Raw genomic sequence first — 21,306 nt, forward strand, 5'->3', positions numbered from 1 at the left:
AAACAGCAGTACAAAATAAATATTTCTTACTGCAATGCTTTATTTTTGTTTGATGCAAACTATACATTTATTTTTCATAAAGTAACAGACTTTTTATAGCTGATATTCATGCATGTTCAAAGCAGCGTCATAATAAGAAATGTAATTTATTGTTACTATTATTGTCATTTTCATCATCATTAATATTCTATAATTATTAGACATTCATTTTGAAATTATTGCACACAAATATTAAGTCATCACAGCATTAGTTAGATAGTTGTTTCTGGTTTTTGTTAGTCCTATTGATGTTATTTTAAAATACAATAAACCCCTTAAAAAACAATTTGCAGCAGTGCTCATTCATTTTTGGTGGGTGGTCCTACATTTTTTCTGGTGCTCCTAAATTTTTTTGGTGCTCCTAAATATTTGAAGTTGGGAGCACCGATGCTACCAAGTAAAAAAGTTAATTTCGAGCCCGGAATTGTATTGTTTCAATAGCGTAAGAACAGCAGAAAGCAGTTTTGGTAACTTAAGTGAACTTACTGGCAGTTATTCTTCTCAATATCTTTTTTTTTTTTGTAAAACTACCACAAAGAGAAGTATGTACATATTCACATTTACTTTAACAAGTTCAGCTCAACTAGCAGTACAATTTTAGTAATGTGCATAGTTTTAATGCAAATCTTAGTAAGCATATGAGGAAAATCTATTTAAATGAGACCATTTGAATCCAATATTAGCAAAATTATCATATTTGTACACCAGTCGAACGTGTTAGCCATGAAGAAGTGTTTGTCCAACAAAATACAGGTGTATTAAAACTGATGGTAATCAAACGACCCTTGAATATTTACAAAAATACAGCTTTAGTAAAAATAGAGCATTTACGGACATATATTTTAATGTTTAAATATGCCAATGAAATACAACGCATGTGTGTTACTCTCGACTCTACGCTGAAAGAAAAATAAAGTAAAACTACTCTAAATACAGTACTTTAAATGTCGACTAGGTGGCGGGTCATTAAAAAGTGGCTAGATGTGACTGCACAACAATGATAGGGGTTAAAAATATACAGTATATGTTTTGGCCGAATCTCGTTGTATTTTTGACTTCAGTTGCAGGTCAGTGGGAAGAGGGCGGGCTGTAAATGGCCAGCGGGCTGACAGTTTAAGACCCCTGATATATTGCGTGATTTTCTAAAGTATTAAGACGCGTTGTAAATGTTTATTATTACCATTTGTTGAGTCTTTAATAGAAGCGATTGGATCTGGAAGCCGCTTCGTGTGATCTCACACTTAACAAGCTTAGTGTTAAGGATAGTGTTTTGGAACTATTCTAAAGTACTTGAATGTTTCTGTTGTTGTGATTCTATAGTTGCTATGGTAACTCAACAACTTTCATAAGATAAATCAATTACCCAATACTGTAGTTTTCTACAAGAGTATGTTATACGGCAATACTCCACAGTTTACTAGAGTAAAAACAAAGTATACTCTGGTAATTTTACAGTTGATCAGCTTACTATATTTAATACTACAGTATGCTGCAGCATTCATTAAAGGTGCAGTCGGTCAAATGCTGACGGTTAGCATAAAAGCTTTGAATGCACAGTCCCTCCCATGCCATCCAAAGCCACGCCTCCTGAAATCACGAACACCCGCCTTAAAAATGACAGTAGACAACCCAGCAGATCATGTCATTCGCCAGTTAGAAAACTTTATAATACTTTATAATACTATATAATTCCAAATGAAAAATTGTATTATATCTAGCACGTTTTCAGTTAACAAGCAAAACTTGTCATAATGTGTAATATTTCATGCGTGCAAGTATCGCTGGTCTCGCTCTCTCACATTCTTTGTCCTAAAGCAACTACTGTATGCTTAGTGGTTGGCCAGCTGCGTGCAGGAATAACACTTACTACACCATGCTTACATGCTATTTCAGACCAAATATTCAGAGTAGCATGGTAAACAATATAGGGAATACATCACAGGTTGTCATTGCTCACATATGAACCAATAAACAGCATCTGTTTTTGGTTTTATAACTTTAGCATTTCACAATGAGCAAAAACTTACTCTATACAAACTTTTTGAAGCCAAAGATACTAAAGGTTTGTCAGCTGTAGAGTCATCTTAAACCCAAGTAAATTCCCTGCTATGATAAATGCTAGAAAAATTTTCACATCAATCTTTAACTAGATTTCACTGGCTGAACAACACTTCTGTGCATATAACCCATTTGTAACAATCTACATAAGTTTTGTGTAATTAAAAAACAGATTTTACAGAACCTCAGCTGTCTAAAAGAAATACTTGGTGTCGTTCTTCCTCCAGCGTGCAAAAGTAACTCCAATATTCATTCAGGATTTTCAAAGTTTTAATTCAGCATTTTTTTTTTTACAGCTGTCACTCTTTTATGTGAATGTGCGCGCAAACGGGGGATCTACATGAATGGCTACGCAGATGTACAAATCTCTATTTGTTGACAGACAGTTTGGGCTACTTTTATGGCAATTGTCAGCCTGACAATTTTTAATTGGATGAATTTTTTAGTCTTATGCCTTAACCAGAATATAAAAATACATACAAATAAATTAAGATCATTTACTTTAGTCAGTATTGAATGAAGAGAACCAGCACAACAAAAATGTTTCTGAAGACAATCACCTACTGCACCATTAAATAAGAGTTAAATACTATAATAATATAATATTATTGCTATTTAATAGTATAAACACATTTTATTATTTGTATGGTTCAAAAGTACTATAGTATTTCTTTATATGTGGCACTTTACACTTTTTTTGGCATAGTTGAAATACATTTTAATAAATGTCTTATGAAAGCATTCTAATAAATAAATGAATGTTTTTTTCTTTCATTTCGGAATTAATGTAATCTTTATTGTTAGAAAATTTAAAAAGAATTGAAATTGTGGGGGGATATGAGAAAATGGTATTTTTCTGTGAGAGGTTGGGAAAAGCATCCAGTGTGTCTTGTTCATGTCCGTCGTTTTAGTATGTGGGGGAAATGAGCAAATCCAAACACGGATACAGCACTTCCCTTCAGCTGAATCGCACAGGATACAGGAAGTCATCTGATGAGGTCATATTCTGTCACTGATGTAACCTCAGGTGTATATTTCTGTTAGGAAAACTGTTTTCGGAAGGATTAAACCAGGGTTTCTCTGTGTGAGGTCGCAATTTGTGAGAATTGTATTGTTGGTGAAGTCACAGGTTGCTACTTATAATTTAGAGATGATGTCTTGCTAATTTTAGCTAACTACTTCCTACTGAAAAAAAAAAACAGCTTAAACCAGCCTAGGCTGGTTTTAGCTAGTCATTTTCTAGCCTGACCAGCTAAGACTGGAAATGGCCCAAACCCCTTTAAAACCAGGCTAGTTGGACAACCTGCTCAGGCTGGTTTAAGCTGTTTTATTCAGCTGGGAACCCAACAAGATGCTAAAAGCAGCTACAAATATATTTCGAAGACCTTATTTCATATTTGAACGAATCATCCTTAGCAATTTCTAAATATCTTTAAAGCTGTGGTTAGCGTCTTGTAAGGTGGTGAGTTCAATATTAGCTTGTAGCTTAGCTAGCTGTAGTTTCAACAATGTAAATTAAACTACAGTTTTAAGTTATATTATAAAGAATTTAGCAAACTGCCATCAAACGTGTCTAATAAAATTAGAAATGTTGGGTAGCTAGCTAGCTTAGCAAGGTAGAGATTCAAGCAAAACTACAGTTTTTTTAAATTATTCTACGTCAGAAAGTATTAATAAAGTAGCTAAAGATTTTTATTAGATTTCACCAAAGATATTTGAGCTTCTTTAGGATTAGCTTGTAGCTTAGCTAGTTAGTTTGTAGCAACAAAATGAAATGTTGCAATTTTAAAATATTTGTTTATTACAAGTTGCTACCCACATGAAAAAATACTATAGTAATTTATAGTAAATGCTTCAGTGTTTTTCAGCCATTGTATAGTAAAGTTCTTGAATTAATCTGTTGTGGCTATTAATAGTTGCTATGGGAACACCACAACTATAATAATATAAACAACTTACCAAACACTGTAGTTTTCTACAACTATAGGATGTATTCTGTTACAGTAAACCAGAATTTACAGTAGTAAAATACTAAATTATACTACAGTATTTATTAGTTTATCAGTTAACTGTTGGTAATACTGTGTACAGTATATATACATTGCAGTACAATACACTTTACTATAACATGGTTTAAAAACACTGTAGTATTTGCTATAAATGATGACTACAGTATTTTTTCAAGTGGGTAACCAAAGTTAGTAACTAAATACATGTACTATTATTAGGTTAGAGGCTAAGATTGGTCTCAAATCATTTTGCTGTACAAAATAAACTAAATTCACAATGTTGCTTCACATAAGTTGTTATTTAACAGAAATATCTATTATTGTTGGTCACGATTGCATCACATTTTGAGGCAGTTTCGTGGTCTGTGGGAGGAAGTCTGTTTCTAATCACAAACCACAAAATCACAGCGTACATTTATAAGAGATTGATACATAAGCCAGGCTTGTAAATCCGGGTTTTGTGCTAACCTCAAGATAACCTGCCAATGTTTTCAAAAAGGCCAAATATCATCCTATTAATCGCCTGGCTGATACACCAATCACTAACAACCCTTTAGAAAAATGTTTTGTTTGCTTCTTTGCTATTTAAAAACAGGCTTTTCTAGCTGATCAAAATAAGACAATACAAAATGTTTTCCAGACGCAACATAAATGTGTGTGTGTGTGTGTTAAAGGAAAGCATTCCTTCCACGACCCCACCAGACATGAAAAACATGATCAGGGAAACTAAGTTGTCACGTCTTCATTACTTTTAATTGTTTTTCTTCTTGATGGGCTGTACGTGTCGGGATTTAACAGGTCAATAATCAAAACCAGCAGGCTCAATTACCACACAGAAATCTACAAGCTGTTTTATTCTGGGTTTTTGCATTCCAGCTGGACTGTGTTTAGATGTGTGTGCGCCTGTGTGTGTGTATGTGTGTGTGAGAATCTTTTATTTGGATGCGTTTGCCGGGCTCCACCTTGTCTTGCCAATGTTTTGACCTAAATCTTTGGCCTCTGTCGGCTCTGATGAAGTCATGGAGTTACACCCCATCTTTACACACATGCTTTGGCTCTTTTTCGCAGCATATCGAATTGTTTGTTCTAAATTGTTTTCGCAAGTTTCCGAGAAACTTCATTTCAAATTGTCGTTTTTTTTTTGCAAACCCAGAAATTCACTTTTTTTTTCGATATTCAGAAAAATGAAGAAATGTAGGCCCCAAAAACCAGAAAGGTGGAATGTTTTAGCATCGTACAACAGCGAACATGTTAACCCATCAGGTTTTCATTGTGTATCATGTGTTTTAGGCTATAAAGCTGACAGAGAGAGTACGCTTACATGGACACCAATAATCCGATTTTAACATGATTAAGACAATATTCTGATTGAGAGTCGATTGACAGCGATTTTTGATTCATTAAATCCAATTAAGGTCATAATCGAACTAAACAGAAATCAGATTAAAACATGTGGAGTATGCTGATTTTAGTTGCATCATTGAAGTGCAGTACAGACATGTAAACACCCCAATCAAACTATTACCGTTGTGTAGGATTTTTACCACATTTTGCAACAGGATAGTCTATACACACACGGCTGTCTGACACTATTTTCTGCACCTACAGAGTCAGTTAAGGACCACAGACCCCTGTATCGCGAAATGAGAGTTTTTTTCCCACATGGCTTGGGGCATCAAATTCCATTAAAAAAACACTCTTCCTGCAGTTCTTGCTCACATCCAGTAATTTGTCATGGGGGGCATACATGAAATGTTCATGAATGAAAGTGAAAGTGCCAAACTGCATTTGAAGTCGACAAAAAACGATAAAAAATGAAACACCCGAATTTACATAAAACTCTGGAGGAAATGTGGATAGTGTGGTGACGCGACGATGTTAATTGAATTATGTTCTGTAACATGTAAAACAGGACCATGAATGAAACATTTAAAAATCATATTATGTAAACACCTTAATGATATTATTGTCTTATTTAGATTAAGGTAACTCATTTGATTACTGATGTTCATGTAACAGTTAGAGAGGCCAGTCTGGATGTGGAGCATTTTCTTTCTAAAATGCCATTTTAAATTTAACCTCTTAAGGCCCAAGGGTTTTTTTTTTTTTTACATGCAATTTTTATTTCTCTCTGCTATTTGGGCTTATTGGAACCTAATTAGAATAAAACCCTAAGTATCATCTTTTGATATGATGTACTTTTAGAGAAAAATGATGTCCGTATATGTGGACTCGTGGTCCAAATTTACATAAAACACTTTTTCCTGACTGTATTTTTAATGCATATAAAACATCTCATTTTTTTTTGAACATGTTTTGACTATCAGAGAGTAAAAACAAAATTTTTGGCCCATTTTGGACAGTTAAAAATAGTGTTTGGGACATTTCATATGCTCCAAAACAGTTGCGGGATAAAAATGTTTGTCTGTAAAAAATATGAAACATTCAAAGTATTTAAAATGTCCTGTCCACATATGTGGCCACTAAGCCCTAGGAGGTTAAACGTGGCCTTATTCTTTAGTACAATCAAAGTTCAGACTTGCAGATGGGTTTTGAGAAATCAGCGACAAATGGCCAAAATCACAAGCAAATCGGTGCTCGTTCAACTGAAGTAACAATCACACAGCATGCTGCCAATTATCAAAGACATGATTTAAGAGAATTGCAGATGAGTTGCCGACACCCGTGAGATATTTGGCGTGCTAAATATCTTGATAATCAAAATAATGCCATGTAAAATATGTTTTGATTGAAAATAACACTGGTGATTAGGGCCGGACAGAATCTGCGGACATTTTTTGCTATTTCTGCAAAGAATTTTGTAAAAAATCTGCGAATTTTTGCAGTATAATTGTAGGAGTATCATAACGTAAAACTTGATATATGAAATAAAAAATAATACATTTTTTTTTACTTTTATTTGATGTTTATGATGCAAATTCAATTTGATCCAATATTTGGTAAAACAAAGCAAGTCTCTCATAAAATATCTACTGAAGGACAGAAAATATTACTTTACAAACTGTATTGCACATAAATCTTATGAACATTTTAATATTGCTATTATTATATCACAATAAAATTAGTAAAATTAATTGAAAGTTGAAAAAACTGAATAAATACAAATATACACATTTACAGAAGTAAATACAAAGATGGACTAAAAATGTGCAGAAATCTGCGCGCGCAGATTCTGTGTGGGCCTAGCGATTACCTACAGCCAATGAGAAAGTGGCATCCAGGACAGTGGGAAGTTATGAAGATATAAATTACAATGCTATAACAATCGTGGCTTCAGTTGAGAAAGGATTTCTTTTCTGTCTATTTGGACCCATGAAATGGAGAAAAAACTAATGGAATTGGGTGCAAATGCTTCTTGTTGGCTACCATTTTTAATAATTATCCCAGTCTCACGTCAGAACTCTGGTCTTTGGTTATGAGTAAGCCCACACAGAATCTGCGCTCGCAAAAATCAGCAGATTTTTAGCCAATCGAGTCTATTTATTTACTTGTGTAAATGTGTGTAAATTTATATTTATTCAGTTTTTTTTCTATAAATTTCACTAATTTAATTGTGATATAATAATAGTAATATTAAAATGTTGCTATGATTTATTTACAATAAAGTCTTTCAGTCGATATGTTAAATGAAAGACTTGCTTTGTTTCACAAATAAGTGGATTTAATAGGATGTGCATTATTAAAGTTAAATAAAAGTTGTATTATTAATGTATTTTTTGAAAATTTCGTAAATTAAGTTATTGGTTATGATACTCCTAAAAGTGTTCCACATAAATCCGCAGATTTTTTACAAAATTCTCAGCAGAAATTGTGAAAAATGGCCCTAGTCATGAGACGTAGTTTGCGGACTAAGACAAAGTTGTCAGCGAGTCATGCAGTGTGAAACTCCATGTTGCCAAACCATCTTGCAGCGTAAAAACAGCAACGACAGAAACTGTAGTCAAGCACAGTGAAAACATCTGTGACGCAACTACTTTGAAAGTTGTACAGTCTTAACTCGACATACGGCATGTATTGGGGATTCTGTTTGAATAGGGAAACATCAAATTCTCCAAAATTGCTAGCCAAGCTTTCGATTAAATTTCATATTTGCAGTCACCAATAAAATTAAACAACTGTTTCTTTAGTTTAATTTCTTAACATTCGAATCACACTATGTCTGCAGAACTCAAAAACGCACGTCTGGTCCAAACCCCTCCCCCAAAGAGTCATCAGTTTATAGTGATCGATGATTTGCTCCTATATCAGAAGGCGGGGCTTCATTCACCTTATTGACCGTTGCACCTTTCCCCATTCAAAACTATATAAGTGACACGTCTTGTGTATTCTGTATTTAAATTTTCATTTGTTCATTTGCTGAATTTTTAATGGGAAGAGGTAGCCGCTGTTTTTAGTAAAATTAATGTTGATCAAATCTTAAGTCTGTGGTATGATATATGTGTTGTAAATCTATTATGCTGCAGAACAAAAGTTTACAGTAACATTAACAGTATAGTCTTTGGTACAACTCATTGGCTCAATGATGTGAAAGTGATCGTAGCTAACCAGACTCTTTGTATTCAACAGGATGATGCCGTCAGAATGGAGTGGCGTCTGGATTGAATGTGTCTAGAAAGTTCCTACATCTGCGCCAAGTCAACATTAAGAGTTTCTACAGTGATATAAGGTAATTACTTTATTATTAGTGGCTCGAGTCCTAACATGGGTTTTCCTGAAAAGAGCAGGAATGTTGATGACTTCTGGAGACACCTAAAGGAAATGACCGTTTTCCTTCATTTGAGGGGCGTTGGAGAAGCCAAAAGCCTCCACTCATTTCTTCTGACACCTCATAAAACATGTGTCTGAGGTGTGTGTGTAAGTGTGTGTGTGCTTTACCCTTTTTTGGGTACAAATGTGTTCCCAAAGAGAGCAAAAACTTTCAAATTCTCCAAAAACCTCCCTTTGTGGACTTCCTCAATGGTAAAACTGGTAAATAATAAAGTAAACTAAATTTTTTGGAAATTTTAAAAATGCCAGAAAAGGCCGGTTTGGTGTATATTTAGAGTTAGGAGTTGAGGTATGTGTAAAGTAGGTTATAAAATGTATAAAACTAATAGAAGTCTATGTAATGTCCCCATTTAGATCGCTACATGCATGTGTGTGTGTGAGGGCTGAAATGATTCACAGCTCCATAGAAACTCAACTCGGGGCTTCCTGCTGCACATATGTAGACGGTGAGGTTGCCTGTGATCTCATATCAAAAACACTGGTAAGACTGTGAAGTTCAAGCGGTTCTCTGGAGGACACATTCATCTCAGGAGTTTGTTGAAGGTAAAGTTCACCCCTCACCCTCGTGACGCTCCACACCTGTGACTGACTTCCTGCTGTCCAACATACTAAAAAGAATTTCTGAAGAACGCCGGTTGTTTGTTCTGCTCTTTTCTGGTGCAATAAAAGTGAGATCCAGTGCTGGTTGGTGTTCTTGACGTCTGCTGTGGATAATCTCAAAATTCACACACAATGAAAATTTTACAAAGAGACAGCGAGTTATTGATCTTAATCTTTATGTACGAGTGGGCGCAGCCATTGGAACCTATTTGACTTGAAACTAAATTTTTAGATTAAAAACCACTTGTTATGCTGCTTGATGTTGCAAACTGACATTTTCCTATTTTATTATTCTCCTTTTTATGTATAGTCATGAACACAACTGTTTGTAGAGCAGGAAGTTTGACCGTTTCCTGGCATTCCTAGTCATTTCTCCCATGACTAGGAAGTTCTAAAACAATCGCAAAAACGATCGCACTTCCGCTTTGATATTATACTTACAATTATTGATTATATTAATTAATTTGCACTAGTTAAATATAATTATACTTTATACTACAATCTATAATTATACTTGGCTGGGTCAGTTGGCATTTCTGTGTGAAGTTTGCATGTTCTCCTGGTGTTTGCGAAGGTTTCCTCTAGGTGCTCCAGTGAATTGACCCTTCGCTAAGCCCCGCCCTCCTTAGTTACTGTTGAAATGCCTGTCAAGCTTTCGTGCCTGACAAGTCTTTTTCAATATGTAGGCACCAGTGTCAGACATTCGGAATATAATTAGTCATTTTTGGTGAAAGTTTACAATATAGCCTATCTATTAGAAAAACGTTGCGAATTCAAACATCTTAAACTAGTTTTATATTCAGTTCTAGTACGTTAACACCCATGAGTGACTTTAGTGTTTGTTATTCATTATTAAATTAATATTTACCACTTGTTGGTTTACAAGCTGAGTGATGTGACGACAAGTTTTAGTGGTGTGACACTTACAAAAAAGTTATTTACAAAAAAACATGAACATTAAAGTCACTGATACGTTCTACTGATAAAAATGCACAAATAAGAAAGTACAAATTAGCAACTTATCCATCAAAATGTAAAAATTAACTATTAACTAACAAATAATATAATAGCTTTACCTAAATTTACGATCCAATCAAAATCTGACATACTGTCAAAAATGTTTACAATATAACCTATCAATCAGAAAAACGTTGCAAATTTCATGATCTTAAGCTAGTTTTATCTTCAGTTCTTCACCCATGAGGGACATTTGTGGTGTTTGTTATCCATTATAAATGTTTACCATCTGTTTTTTTACAAGCTAGTTTTAGTGGTGTGGCACTAAGAATTTATAAAAATTAGTGCTGTCAAAATTAGTTCATTAACGTATGCGATTAATTTTAAACAATTAACGCGTAAAAAAATTTACGCAATTAACACAGTTGCAGGTTTTTTTTACTTCCTGTTGTGGTGGACGTGTGTTTAACATGCAAGAAATGTGGATAAGACCAAGTAAGTACTTTTTGAAGGCAAGTTTCAGTATAAAACAATTAGTCGCATCACAGGTTATCCAGAGTTTCATGCAATTTCATGTGTTTCATTTTTATTATTCTGTTGTAAGTTGATACCGCATGGCGAACAGAAAGAAAATCCTCCGTATTTCGTGACTCTGTGTTTCTTTAAGGTAATAAAATCAACTGCTTAGGCTACACGGTAGAATTTTAATAAGAGTATAATCTTAATCTCTGGTGAAGTCGCGAGCTGTCAAAGACGGGGCATTACTCTGCCTTTCAGCATGAGCCCTCCAAGTTTAGCATGTTTCCTCATTAAATGCAATGAAAGCGTATGCTTCGCGTTGTTGTGTCAGAATCCTTGTGAAATACAGTAATACTTTAGGACGCTAAGTTTAAACAAATTTGATGAACGTGATCATGCGTGTTGAATCTGAGGGGAGTTGCTCCAGTATGGAAGGCTGTTGGGGCCAAAATGTCTGCAGCGCGTTGTGTGTGTGTCTGTATCAGGCCCGTTGAGGGGTGTCAGGGGTGGAGTGAGCGACGTATTTGAGTAGGGGCGTGTGCGTGCAAGATGTACCTGAAGGACGGTGGGGGTGAGTTGCGCGCGACATAGGCTACCTGAAGAGCTAGGGGGGATGCGGGGGAAAGGGGTGTACAATGTATTTAACGACCGGTTTGCGAGAAATTATCATTAATTTGCGGGCATTTGGGAGTCTCTGTGCACTTGCGGGATACTCCTAGTCTTAGCAACTGGATGAATGTAAAGGAGGATTAAGCAAAATTGTTTCTACTCTATAATTAATGTTCTCAACTCACAGCAATAAAACTTTACAATGAGTGCAACAGTTTGTATTCTATAGTTTATTATTATAATTTTTCCTTTTCCATATCTGCAATTCCTGTATTTTGGCATTTTTTGCAGTCCACTTAGAATCCAACATGGAAATCAATGTTTTCTTTATTGGCATTGATTGTTTTGAAATTTAAATGTCATAAACATGCCTTTGTTTTAATTTCTTTAATAAATATGGCTGTCAAGCCAGGATCTTGATGGTTTATTGTGGGTATGTTGTTTACATGAAGAAATCATTATATTTTGAATTTAAATAGTTTTTGTCTTGCGTTTACATTAATTTTACATTTGAATAGCCAAAATTACAAGTTTCAGTATTTTAAATGTGATTAATCACGATTAATCGCGATAATTTTTAAAAAAGGTGCTATTAATTAGTTAATTTTTTTTAATCGATTGACAGGACTAATAAAAATAAATGTTAGTGTTTCCAAAAAAAATGAGGCCCCACCCCCAACTCTGCCTCCTAAACGTTAAAGTCACTGATACATTACACTGATACGACAAAAACACACAAATAAAAACATACAAATTCATTCAAATTAGCAACTAATCCATCAAAACATAAAAAAGAGGAAATATTACACTAAAAAGAAATAAAATAACTTACTTTACGATCCAATTAAAATCTGACATGTTGTCAAAAACGTTAACAATATAGCTTATTAATCAGAAAAACATTGGGAATTCCTTGATCTTAAACCAGTTTTATTGTCAGTTCTAGTACGTTAATACCCATGAGTGACATTTGTGGTGTTTGTTATCCATTATAAATATTTACCATCTGTTTGTTTACAAGCTAGATTTAGCAGTTTGACACTCTGTAGGTTTTCTTGTCATTCTTCACACCTGATGGACAGAACGAGGCCTGAACGAGAGGCTGAACGATTTTTCATAAGCCTTTTCCCTGTCACCACTGCATTATACAATCCAACCCACAATCCTCTGCTCAGCACTGCTGACAGGCACCTCAGCTTTAGAAGATGAAAGAAAGAAATATGCAATTCCCCCCATCTTTATCATAATGCATTCGGGCGATATTAGCATGCGCTGATGTGACTTTGCATAATCCGTGTGTCAGCACACGCCTTTTTCAGAGCGCAAACAAAACAAGTGTGTGCCAAATTGGTTAAATGGCAAACAACTGCTTGAGTGAGGGAAGGAAATTGGCGGTGCTGGGGGCAAAAATAAACATGAGATCGTTCAATTCTGAATGGATTCATAAAAACACATCTTAATACCAGGAATAAGTGCAGCTGCTAAATTTTTGTAAATCTGGATAACTGGATAATAATAACGATCTGATAAAATGTAGGTGGGGCTTGTTTTTGAATACTGTATTAAAATTTGGTTTCTTAAAAAAAGCTGCAGTGTTATTGGATAATATTGTTTATAGTTTCTACGATACAATACCTTTTCAACACTAAAAAATGCTGGATTATTTTAACCCTTTTCAGGGTGTAATAGGGACTAACCCAGGTGCTGGGTATTTTTTAAAGTAAATAATAGGACCAAATTTAACCTAATGGTTCATATTTGGGTTTAAATAATCCAGCATATCTTTGAGTGAAGCTAAAATAATTGTATGAAATAATGTAGGCGGCACTTGTTTTAAATGCTTGGTTTTAATTGGTTTGTTGGTTGGTGTATTTTGTTAAAAATAAAGTAATTAAAGTAAAAAATGATGCATTTTGCTGAAAGTTGATTTAAATCACTTTTTTTTTCTGTATTATAATTAGTGCTGATAAATTTAACATAACCCAAGGGGACAAGGCATGCATATTTTAAAAAGTAAAAAGAAATGTAAAGTAAATAGAAAAGAAAACAAATTATTAACTATTATTAACTATTATTAATTATTAGAAAACTAATTATTTTTAATCCTTTAACACCAAGAAAAAATGGATTGCATTTCTTAACTCTTAATGTTTCTAGTTAACACACTCAATGCTTCTTCTTTTTTTCGACACATCCCATAATTTCTAAAATATCAGCCGCTATCAAATGGTTAATATGTTGGTTTATGGTAAAAGTACCGGAATTAATACTGAGAAAATATGAAAATATGAAGTATAAGACCTATTTTTTTATATCAAAATAAAAAAATTGAACACTAAATCATCTTTATTTTTTGAAGTATTCCATAAAATATTTTAGATTCTCATTTAACACATTTTCTTGTTTTTTATTTTTACAGTAGAACCAAAGTCAGGTGTAGTAGCGCAACAGAATTATGTTTGTTGGATTTTTTTGTAAACCAACAAAGCTATATAAGCTCTAAACCATTATTTAAACTATTTAATCCTTCTTTAAATGACTTTAACAGTCATTATTTAAAACAGTCAAAATATGGTCAACCATTTGGCAGTTCAAGGGTTAACTATGACTTGCACTGAAACACAAAGCCAAATAATTATTGTATATTTTTTCCAGTTAACATAAAAAAAGAAATGAAGTAGATAATATCTTTTGATTAAAGTTGAAAAAAAAAACGTTTTATTTATACTGACTGAAAGCCATGAACATGCTGTAAATAAACTACATTTTAATATTGTATAATAATTCTTATTTTTTTGATACTGCGGTTATATTTATAACTAATATACTTTTTATTGATTTGGAATAAACAGTGGGTACGGAAAGTATTCCGGTCCGTTTTTAACTCATTGTTAAAATCATTTAAGTGAATTTTTTCCTTATTAATATACACACAGCTGCCCATATTGTCAGAAAAACAGAATTGTTGACATTTTTGCAGATTTAAAAAAAACAAACATTGAAATATATATATATATATATATATATATATATATATATATATATATATATATATACAAAAGAAAAATCTGTCAATGACACATTTATGAGAATGTACAGAAAACATTCTGAACTATACTGTATGTCACCAGCATGTGCCTGTGGCTTCGCACGCAATAATTTCTCAGCATTCAACTCGACAGCCAATAGCAGGTCAGAATTTCTCCAAAATCCTCAGCTCTTAACCAATGAGGAATCCAGAGTTCCATCATAAACCCGCTCAAAGTCAATGCAGCTCTGGCTCAGGGGCGTCACACATTCTTCATAACGTTTACTCGGACTGACAGAATCTTCTATAGAAAACCAATCTGGAAGCAACCCGCAGCCACTGAAGTGGAACTGGATTGAGTTAAGAGATGACATTTTCTTCAAAATATCACATTTGTGACATATCTGGGTCTTTACAGGCTAGAATGTCACCACTTTATGCCCTGAAAAAAAAGTGAATTGTCTATTGTGTGACATCTCTGAACATCAACGGTTGACCTTCTTTCTTTGAGAACTCCATTGGATGTGTGATTTATGCTGAATTATGTAGGGGGGATCGCACAGAACCTGCTATGTTTCATCGTTTTTCACCCCAAATCAAAAGAGGTTAAATTTCGTAGGATAATGACACATATTTAGCACCATTTTCATGCTTTTTATGGGCTTTTTATACATTTCATGTAAATTTATGGACATATCATGGATAAAATAAGCGTAAACATCTAATGAAATGGTTTGCATGCTTATAGATTTGCATTTGGAGAAAGTTAGAGGGTGTGTATTCATCTGACCGTGTTCCCTGCTGGGGTTTATTATAGCCTGGGAGTTATGATAATGAAAGTGAGATGATAATGACTGCTCTGCATTGTCATATAGCAACATGTGCTTTGATGGAAAAATGTCTTTTGGAAATTGGCTCATCTGCTGCTACACAGATACGGTGTATACACTCACCAGCCTCTTTATTAGGCAGACCTGTTCTACTGATTGCTAATGCTAATACCTAATCAGCCAATCGCATGACAGCAACTCATTAAGCCAAGGTCACACTGCACTTTTCGCTCCATAGACTTCCATTCATACGCATACGAATGCGACAGATTAAAAATGCAATCTCATGCGACAAGTTTCGCAGTTCGCTGCATTGCGAAATTCAAGCTTGGTGCACTCTGACCTGCAAAATTCCATCACATGATTGTGTAAGACCAATCAAATCTCAAAACATGACCTCTCTATACAGAAATTAAAAACATGGACCAATTGCTAGCTTTATTTAAGTTTAATTCCCCTCTTTTCGTAGTGCCATACGACATAATTTTGCAGGCTCAAACACTAGTGTGAATGCAGCTTTACATTTAGGCTACATTAACACTAATGCATTTTCAATTTAAGCCATTTAAGCATTTAAGAGGCCATTTGCAATTTAACATTTTCAGCCAAAAGCGTATTGCCTGTTTGTATATACTGTACATGACAACTAAACATGCATAATTTTGAAAATGGGTTTGATAGCGTGCATTTTTGAAAATGCTGCTATTATAGTTTGTGTCAACACGCAATACAGGAATGTTTGAAATTGTGTAATACACATTAATTAAACATAAGTGGGACAAACACAAACACAGTAAAAGGTTGTGTACACAGTAGTTCGAAAGTGTGATTTTATGTCACCGATATTATACAATTTTAAGAGTTCACACTTAGCTGATAATCTATAAAGCGTAATTGGCATGCTGTCCTGCGAATGAGCCCTGAGCTCGTAATATCCTCGAGCCCGGGGCTCCTTCCCGTTAGAAGGGCGAGAGGGAAGTTCGTGCTCAGGTAGGTCTCGAGAACTCCCCTGCTTGTCGCTGTGCGAGAATTGTATGGTTGTCTTGGGGGATAATTTGGTTTAGTCGATTAGCTATGGTTTATGTTTTTGGACGATGGGAGGAAACCGGAGAACCTAGGGGAAACCCACGCGAACACGGGGAGAACGTATAAACTCCGCACAGAAACACCAACTGGCCCAATATTAGCTTGGGCCAGCGGTGTTCTTGCTGTGAGGCAACAGTGCTAGCCACTCACCCACCGTACCGCCCTATCAGCAAAAAAAGGGAGGAAGTAGGCGTGGAAGGGGGGAAGCTTCAAGACGAAGAGAACTGGAGTAAAAAACTCTGGTTATTTATAATTTTATTCGCATCAAATTCAAAGCTTTGACGTTTGCCTACAAAAGGTCTTCTGGCTTTGCTCCTTCTTATCTGCTCTCACTTCTGCAGATTTATGTGCCCTCCAGAAACTTGCGTTCTGTGAATGAACGTCGCCTCGTGGTTCCATCTCAAAGAGGGAAGAAATCACTTTCCCGAACTCTCGCGTTCAATCTGCCCAGTTGGTGAAATGAACTCCCTAACTGCATCAGAACGGCAGAGTCACTCGCTGTTTTCAAGAAACGACTAAAAACTCAACTATTTAGTCTCCACTTCACTTCCTAATCTGCAATTGCCTCTCTGAATATACCACTAACTGTACTCAAAAAAAAAAAAAAAAAATTACTAATGCTTTCCTTCTTAGACTTTACAGACCTGAAACCTGCCTACAGCACTTATTCATTGTTGCTCTTATAGTTGTGTAAATTACTTCCTTGTCCTCATTTGTAAGCCGCTTTGGATAAAAGTGTCTGCTAAATGACTGAATGTAAATGTCTAAATGTAAATAATGCTTCCGTAATCATCTTATAGGGCAGATTACGGAGCTAATGAGGAGCCAGCTGTGTTGATCATAAACAAGTCATCCTCTCAAAATCAGTATGTAAATAAACCACACTTACAAGCGAATAACAAATATGTACATATATATAAATTAGTGTCGACGACGTTTTTTTGAAATGGATGCGATTTCTTCTGGTGTGGTGATTTTGTTGACAGAACTCCAGTCCACAAATAGCAAGTCATCACATTCCTTCAAGTAATGTTTATTAACAAGGTGACAGTTGAAAATACCTGCGTGGAATACATAAAGGGCTGTTCACATGAAGTATGTTTAGATGCATTTAATGGACATGTGCAACCGTTATACTCACGTCTAGTGTGTTTTGAAGCACCGCACACGTGTTTTTTAAATTCCATGTGAAGATAAATGCATCTGTGTGAACAATCAGAAGAAATTTAAAGAGATAGCAAATGGTATAACTGAAACATTTTAACTTGACAAAAAAAAAACTAAAAACTCTCCTAACTTTTTTTTAACCCCACATCTAAATTCAAAATTCTAAAAGCTAATTAATTTAATTATTAAAAGCTAATGGTAAAAAGACTCCTAGAGGAAAGACTCCCTGAAGGAATACTTTAGCACCTACCTACATTGGATTTCCAAGAGCTGTCAACTATTAAGATTAAGGTTTTCCTAAACATGCAGAATGGCAGGAGTTTTAAGATTAGTGGACATCTCTGGCTACATTTGAAATCACATGCTTCCATACTATATAGTACGCTAAAATCAGTATGCGAGGTGAGTAATATGTCTGAATTCATAGAATTTAAAAATCAGTATACGAGAAGTACCCAGATGATCTACTGCTTTCGGCAAGATTCTGAGGTGTGCATCTCATGGACGCTATGCTATTTTATGATGTGCAGCAAGAGAATTCATGAATTGGAGGGAAACGCAACAACTGACGCAAGTAGATAACATGATGATGACAAAATGGCGGATATAGTATGTCAGAGTTTAATTCATACTAATGACATTCATACTGTACTTTTCTAATGGCTGAGTAGTACATTTAAATTCAAATTAATTACCTACTGAGTAGTAGGCAATTCCAGACATAGTTTTGCAGCCTTTCTCTTTTCAATTAAGGCATCTAGTGGCGAACTCGAGACAGTATATGTCTGCCGAAAAGAGTTTTAAGCTCTCAATATACAGGCAGATGTGACTCTGAAATTTAAATTTAATTTTCTTTACCCATTTTGTTTAGACGCGAGAGGGGATGGTCGAACTTGATGACACTATTTGGAATTTCCGAACTAGAAATAAGATACATTTTTGTAAATTAGGATGAGAATCCCAAATCAAGCTAAAATTTGTTTCTGTAATAGCAAATGTAAAAAAAAAAAACTGTGAACTAATTTATTGTATGTTAAATTAAGAGCTTATATAATACATTTATGTAGTACACTCCCTGGTCTGCTTTTTGTCAGTAGATGTCCCATTGGCTTGGACCATCAAGGCTTCATTGACCTCATGCATTGATGAACCAGTTAGTGGTTGCTTTTCCTCAAACCACAGTTGGTTCTGATTACCTGTAAGCCTTGTAACATGGGTTTGTGCATTCAAAAGCGCTCTTGTTAAAGTGATGCAGAGATGGAAATAGATTGAAGGGTTTTGATGTAATCTCAACGCAAGTGGTCCCAAGAGATGCATTTGATACATCTTAATCCCAGAACGCTGGAAAACAGAGCCTACGATTCTAAAATCATAAACAATCAAGACCGTATTAGATTTCTCAGATGATGTCGTTAGCCGAAAAACAGTAGGTAATGTGTTTTTTTCAAATATTATTTTGCGAAAAACAGCCGCGTTTGATCCAGACGGGCTTTTGAATTACCTGCAAAATGCAATTAAAGTGATTTCCTTCGGGAAAAGCGAACTTCGAAAGAAAGGCCTGATTGCAAACATGTGCTTTACGTCATGTGTTTCGCTCTCCGCCGTGTTGTCGAAAGGTTGTGTTTGGACTGGTGCCCTCGATGGAGGTGTAATCATTCATTGTAGTGCCGGCGTCAGCTTTACTGGAACCAGATGGAGAAAAACTGTGCCTGTGTTTACCTGGATCAGCCGAGAGCGTTACAACCGTCCCTGGCCGACATGTGAAATCTGACCTTGGGTCGGTCCATTCGCACACACACACACACACTCAAACATACACACATATATACAGATGTGAATATACACACGTTGTAAAGTAGATCCGGTTACTTGCACATTTCCCTGAGGTCTGGCAGTCTGGCTTTCGGCCAGCTGTCGGCAGAACTGCACGTGATTAACTACAGGCAATACAAGAATGAGAGAGAGAGAGTGAGAGAGAGATATTTATGTCTCCAAACCAGCTGTAAAACCTCTCGCTAGCTGTTTTGCTTTCAATGTGAAACGGCCCCCTCAGCGTAAAACCCCCAATAATATCCACTGACTACATACTCAAACTAGACTACTAGGGGTAATACAGGTTTTATATACATACTATAGCTAAGTGTATTATGTGCTGCATGCATTATAGTATGGTTGTTAGGGAATGCATACTATAGAATGCTGTAGAATTAACAGTATAGTGACCTAACAATCTATAATAAAAACAGTAGTAAACTTTCACTTTAAGTTGTCCCCCCTAAAAAAAAAACTTAAGAATTGTGTTGTTGCAGCCCAAGTAGTTTGAACAAACAGCATTTTATTTTTGAGTGTACAGTAAACTGTGGTGGATTGTAGTGTAATATTTAGCCATTGAATACTTACTACTGGGTAATTTTGTATATGCTGTATAAGTATCAGTGAGTATTTGAAACCATAAACCAATCTGATACCATCTTTTTAAATGAGACATACAGTATATCTGCTAGTAAGGATGCTCATACTGATGTTGTTAATGCTGTTAAACGTCAGTATAAGCATCGCTACTAGTGGCCATACTCTGTCTCATTTACAAAGATGGTATCTGATCGGTTTATGGTTTCAAATACTCACCGATATTGATGCCAGAGTTTTTGCAGTATTGGCGAATATTTCAAATATTAGTATGGGTATATGAACAACCCTAATTGTTACTATAGTTGTATAACCATATAGTGAAATACCACAACAGATTAGTACTTTACTGCAGTAAAAAAAAGAATTTAAAGATGATTCATTGGATTAACTCAATTTTTTTTAAAGATAAGTGGTTGTAAACTTTATTTGGGCTGAATTTAAACAAACAAATTAAGTTGAACATTACTAAATTTAATTTGTTTTGTTTAAATACAGCCTATTTGAATTGGTTGCAACTATTTTGCTTCGGTTCAAAAGGAGTGTAGCATGTATAAATTACTTTTTCATCAGGTGAAATGGTTTACAACATGTTACAGGCCATAAAAATATAATGTTTTCTGCAACTATGTGTGTTATAAAGCTAAAAACTGAATTCTTTTTCTTATTAGTGTATTTTTCCATCATGCATTATTTCCTATTTAAAAGCTCTTTTCTGAAATCGACAACATTACATTGTTTAAAAATTACACTTACCTTATAAAATTGTGTCTATAAATACCTTGTCAACTATGTTAACATTCCATACTTTGCCTTTAAATTGATGGCTTTATCTCCGACAGCTATGTAAGGAACAGGAAATTATGTTATTTCCCCCTCACTGATAAGATCTGAAGCACCAAATGGCCTTTGTGCTCCTGAGAAAACATTTTCACCTGAATATTTCTTGCACCAATACTTATTTAGTAAAACGTCAATACTGTTACCACTTTATTAAAAATGTAAAAAATTAATTCAATTCAATTCATCTTAATTTCTGTAGCTCAAGTTTTACAATGTAGATTGTGTCAAAGAAGCTTAAAATGGAAGTTCTAGTAAATTGAAACTGTGTTAGTCCAGTTTTCAGAGCTGAAGTTCAGTTTAGTTCAGTTCAGTGTGATTTAATTTTCACTGCTGAAAGCCCAAACACTGAGGAGCAAAACCATCG

The 21,306-nt window shown here is 34.9% G+C and overlaps 1 long non-coding RNA gene across 4 annotated transcripts in view; it reads left to right on the plus strand.

Moving 5' to 3' along the window:
- The window catches only part of LOC137489012 (uncharacterized), a 97,447-nt gene that overhangs the window by 30,898 nt on the left and 45,243 nt on the right, over positions 1 to 21,306 (plus strand). For 3 of the 4 annotated variants that reach the window (XR_012397798.1, XR_012397799.1, XR_012397800.1), the window contains exons 2-3: positions 8,694 to 8,793; positions 9,249 to 9,437. This is a non-coding gene — a long non-coding RNA (uncharacterized lncRNA). The remainder of the gene's footprint in view (positions 1 to 8,693; positions 8,794 to 9,248; positions 9,438 to 21,306) is intronic. The other variant, XR_012397797.1, reaches the window with a different exon arrangement.

This window comes from Danio rerio, chromosome 22 (assembly GCF_049306965.1).
Source record: "Danio rerio strain Tuebingen ecotype United States chromosome 22, GRCz12tu, whole genome shotgun sequence".
NCBI classification, from domain to species: domain Eukaryota; kingdom Metazoa; phylum Chordata; class Actinopteri; order Cypriniformes; family Danionidae; genus Danio; species Danio rerio.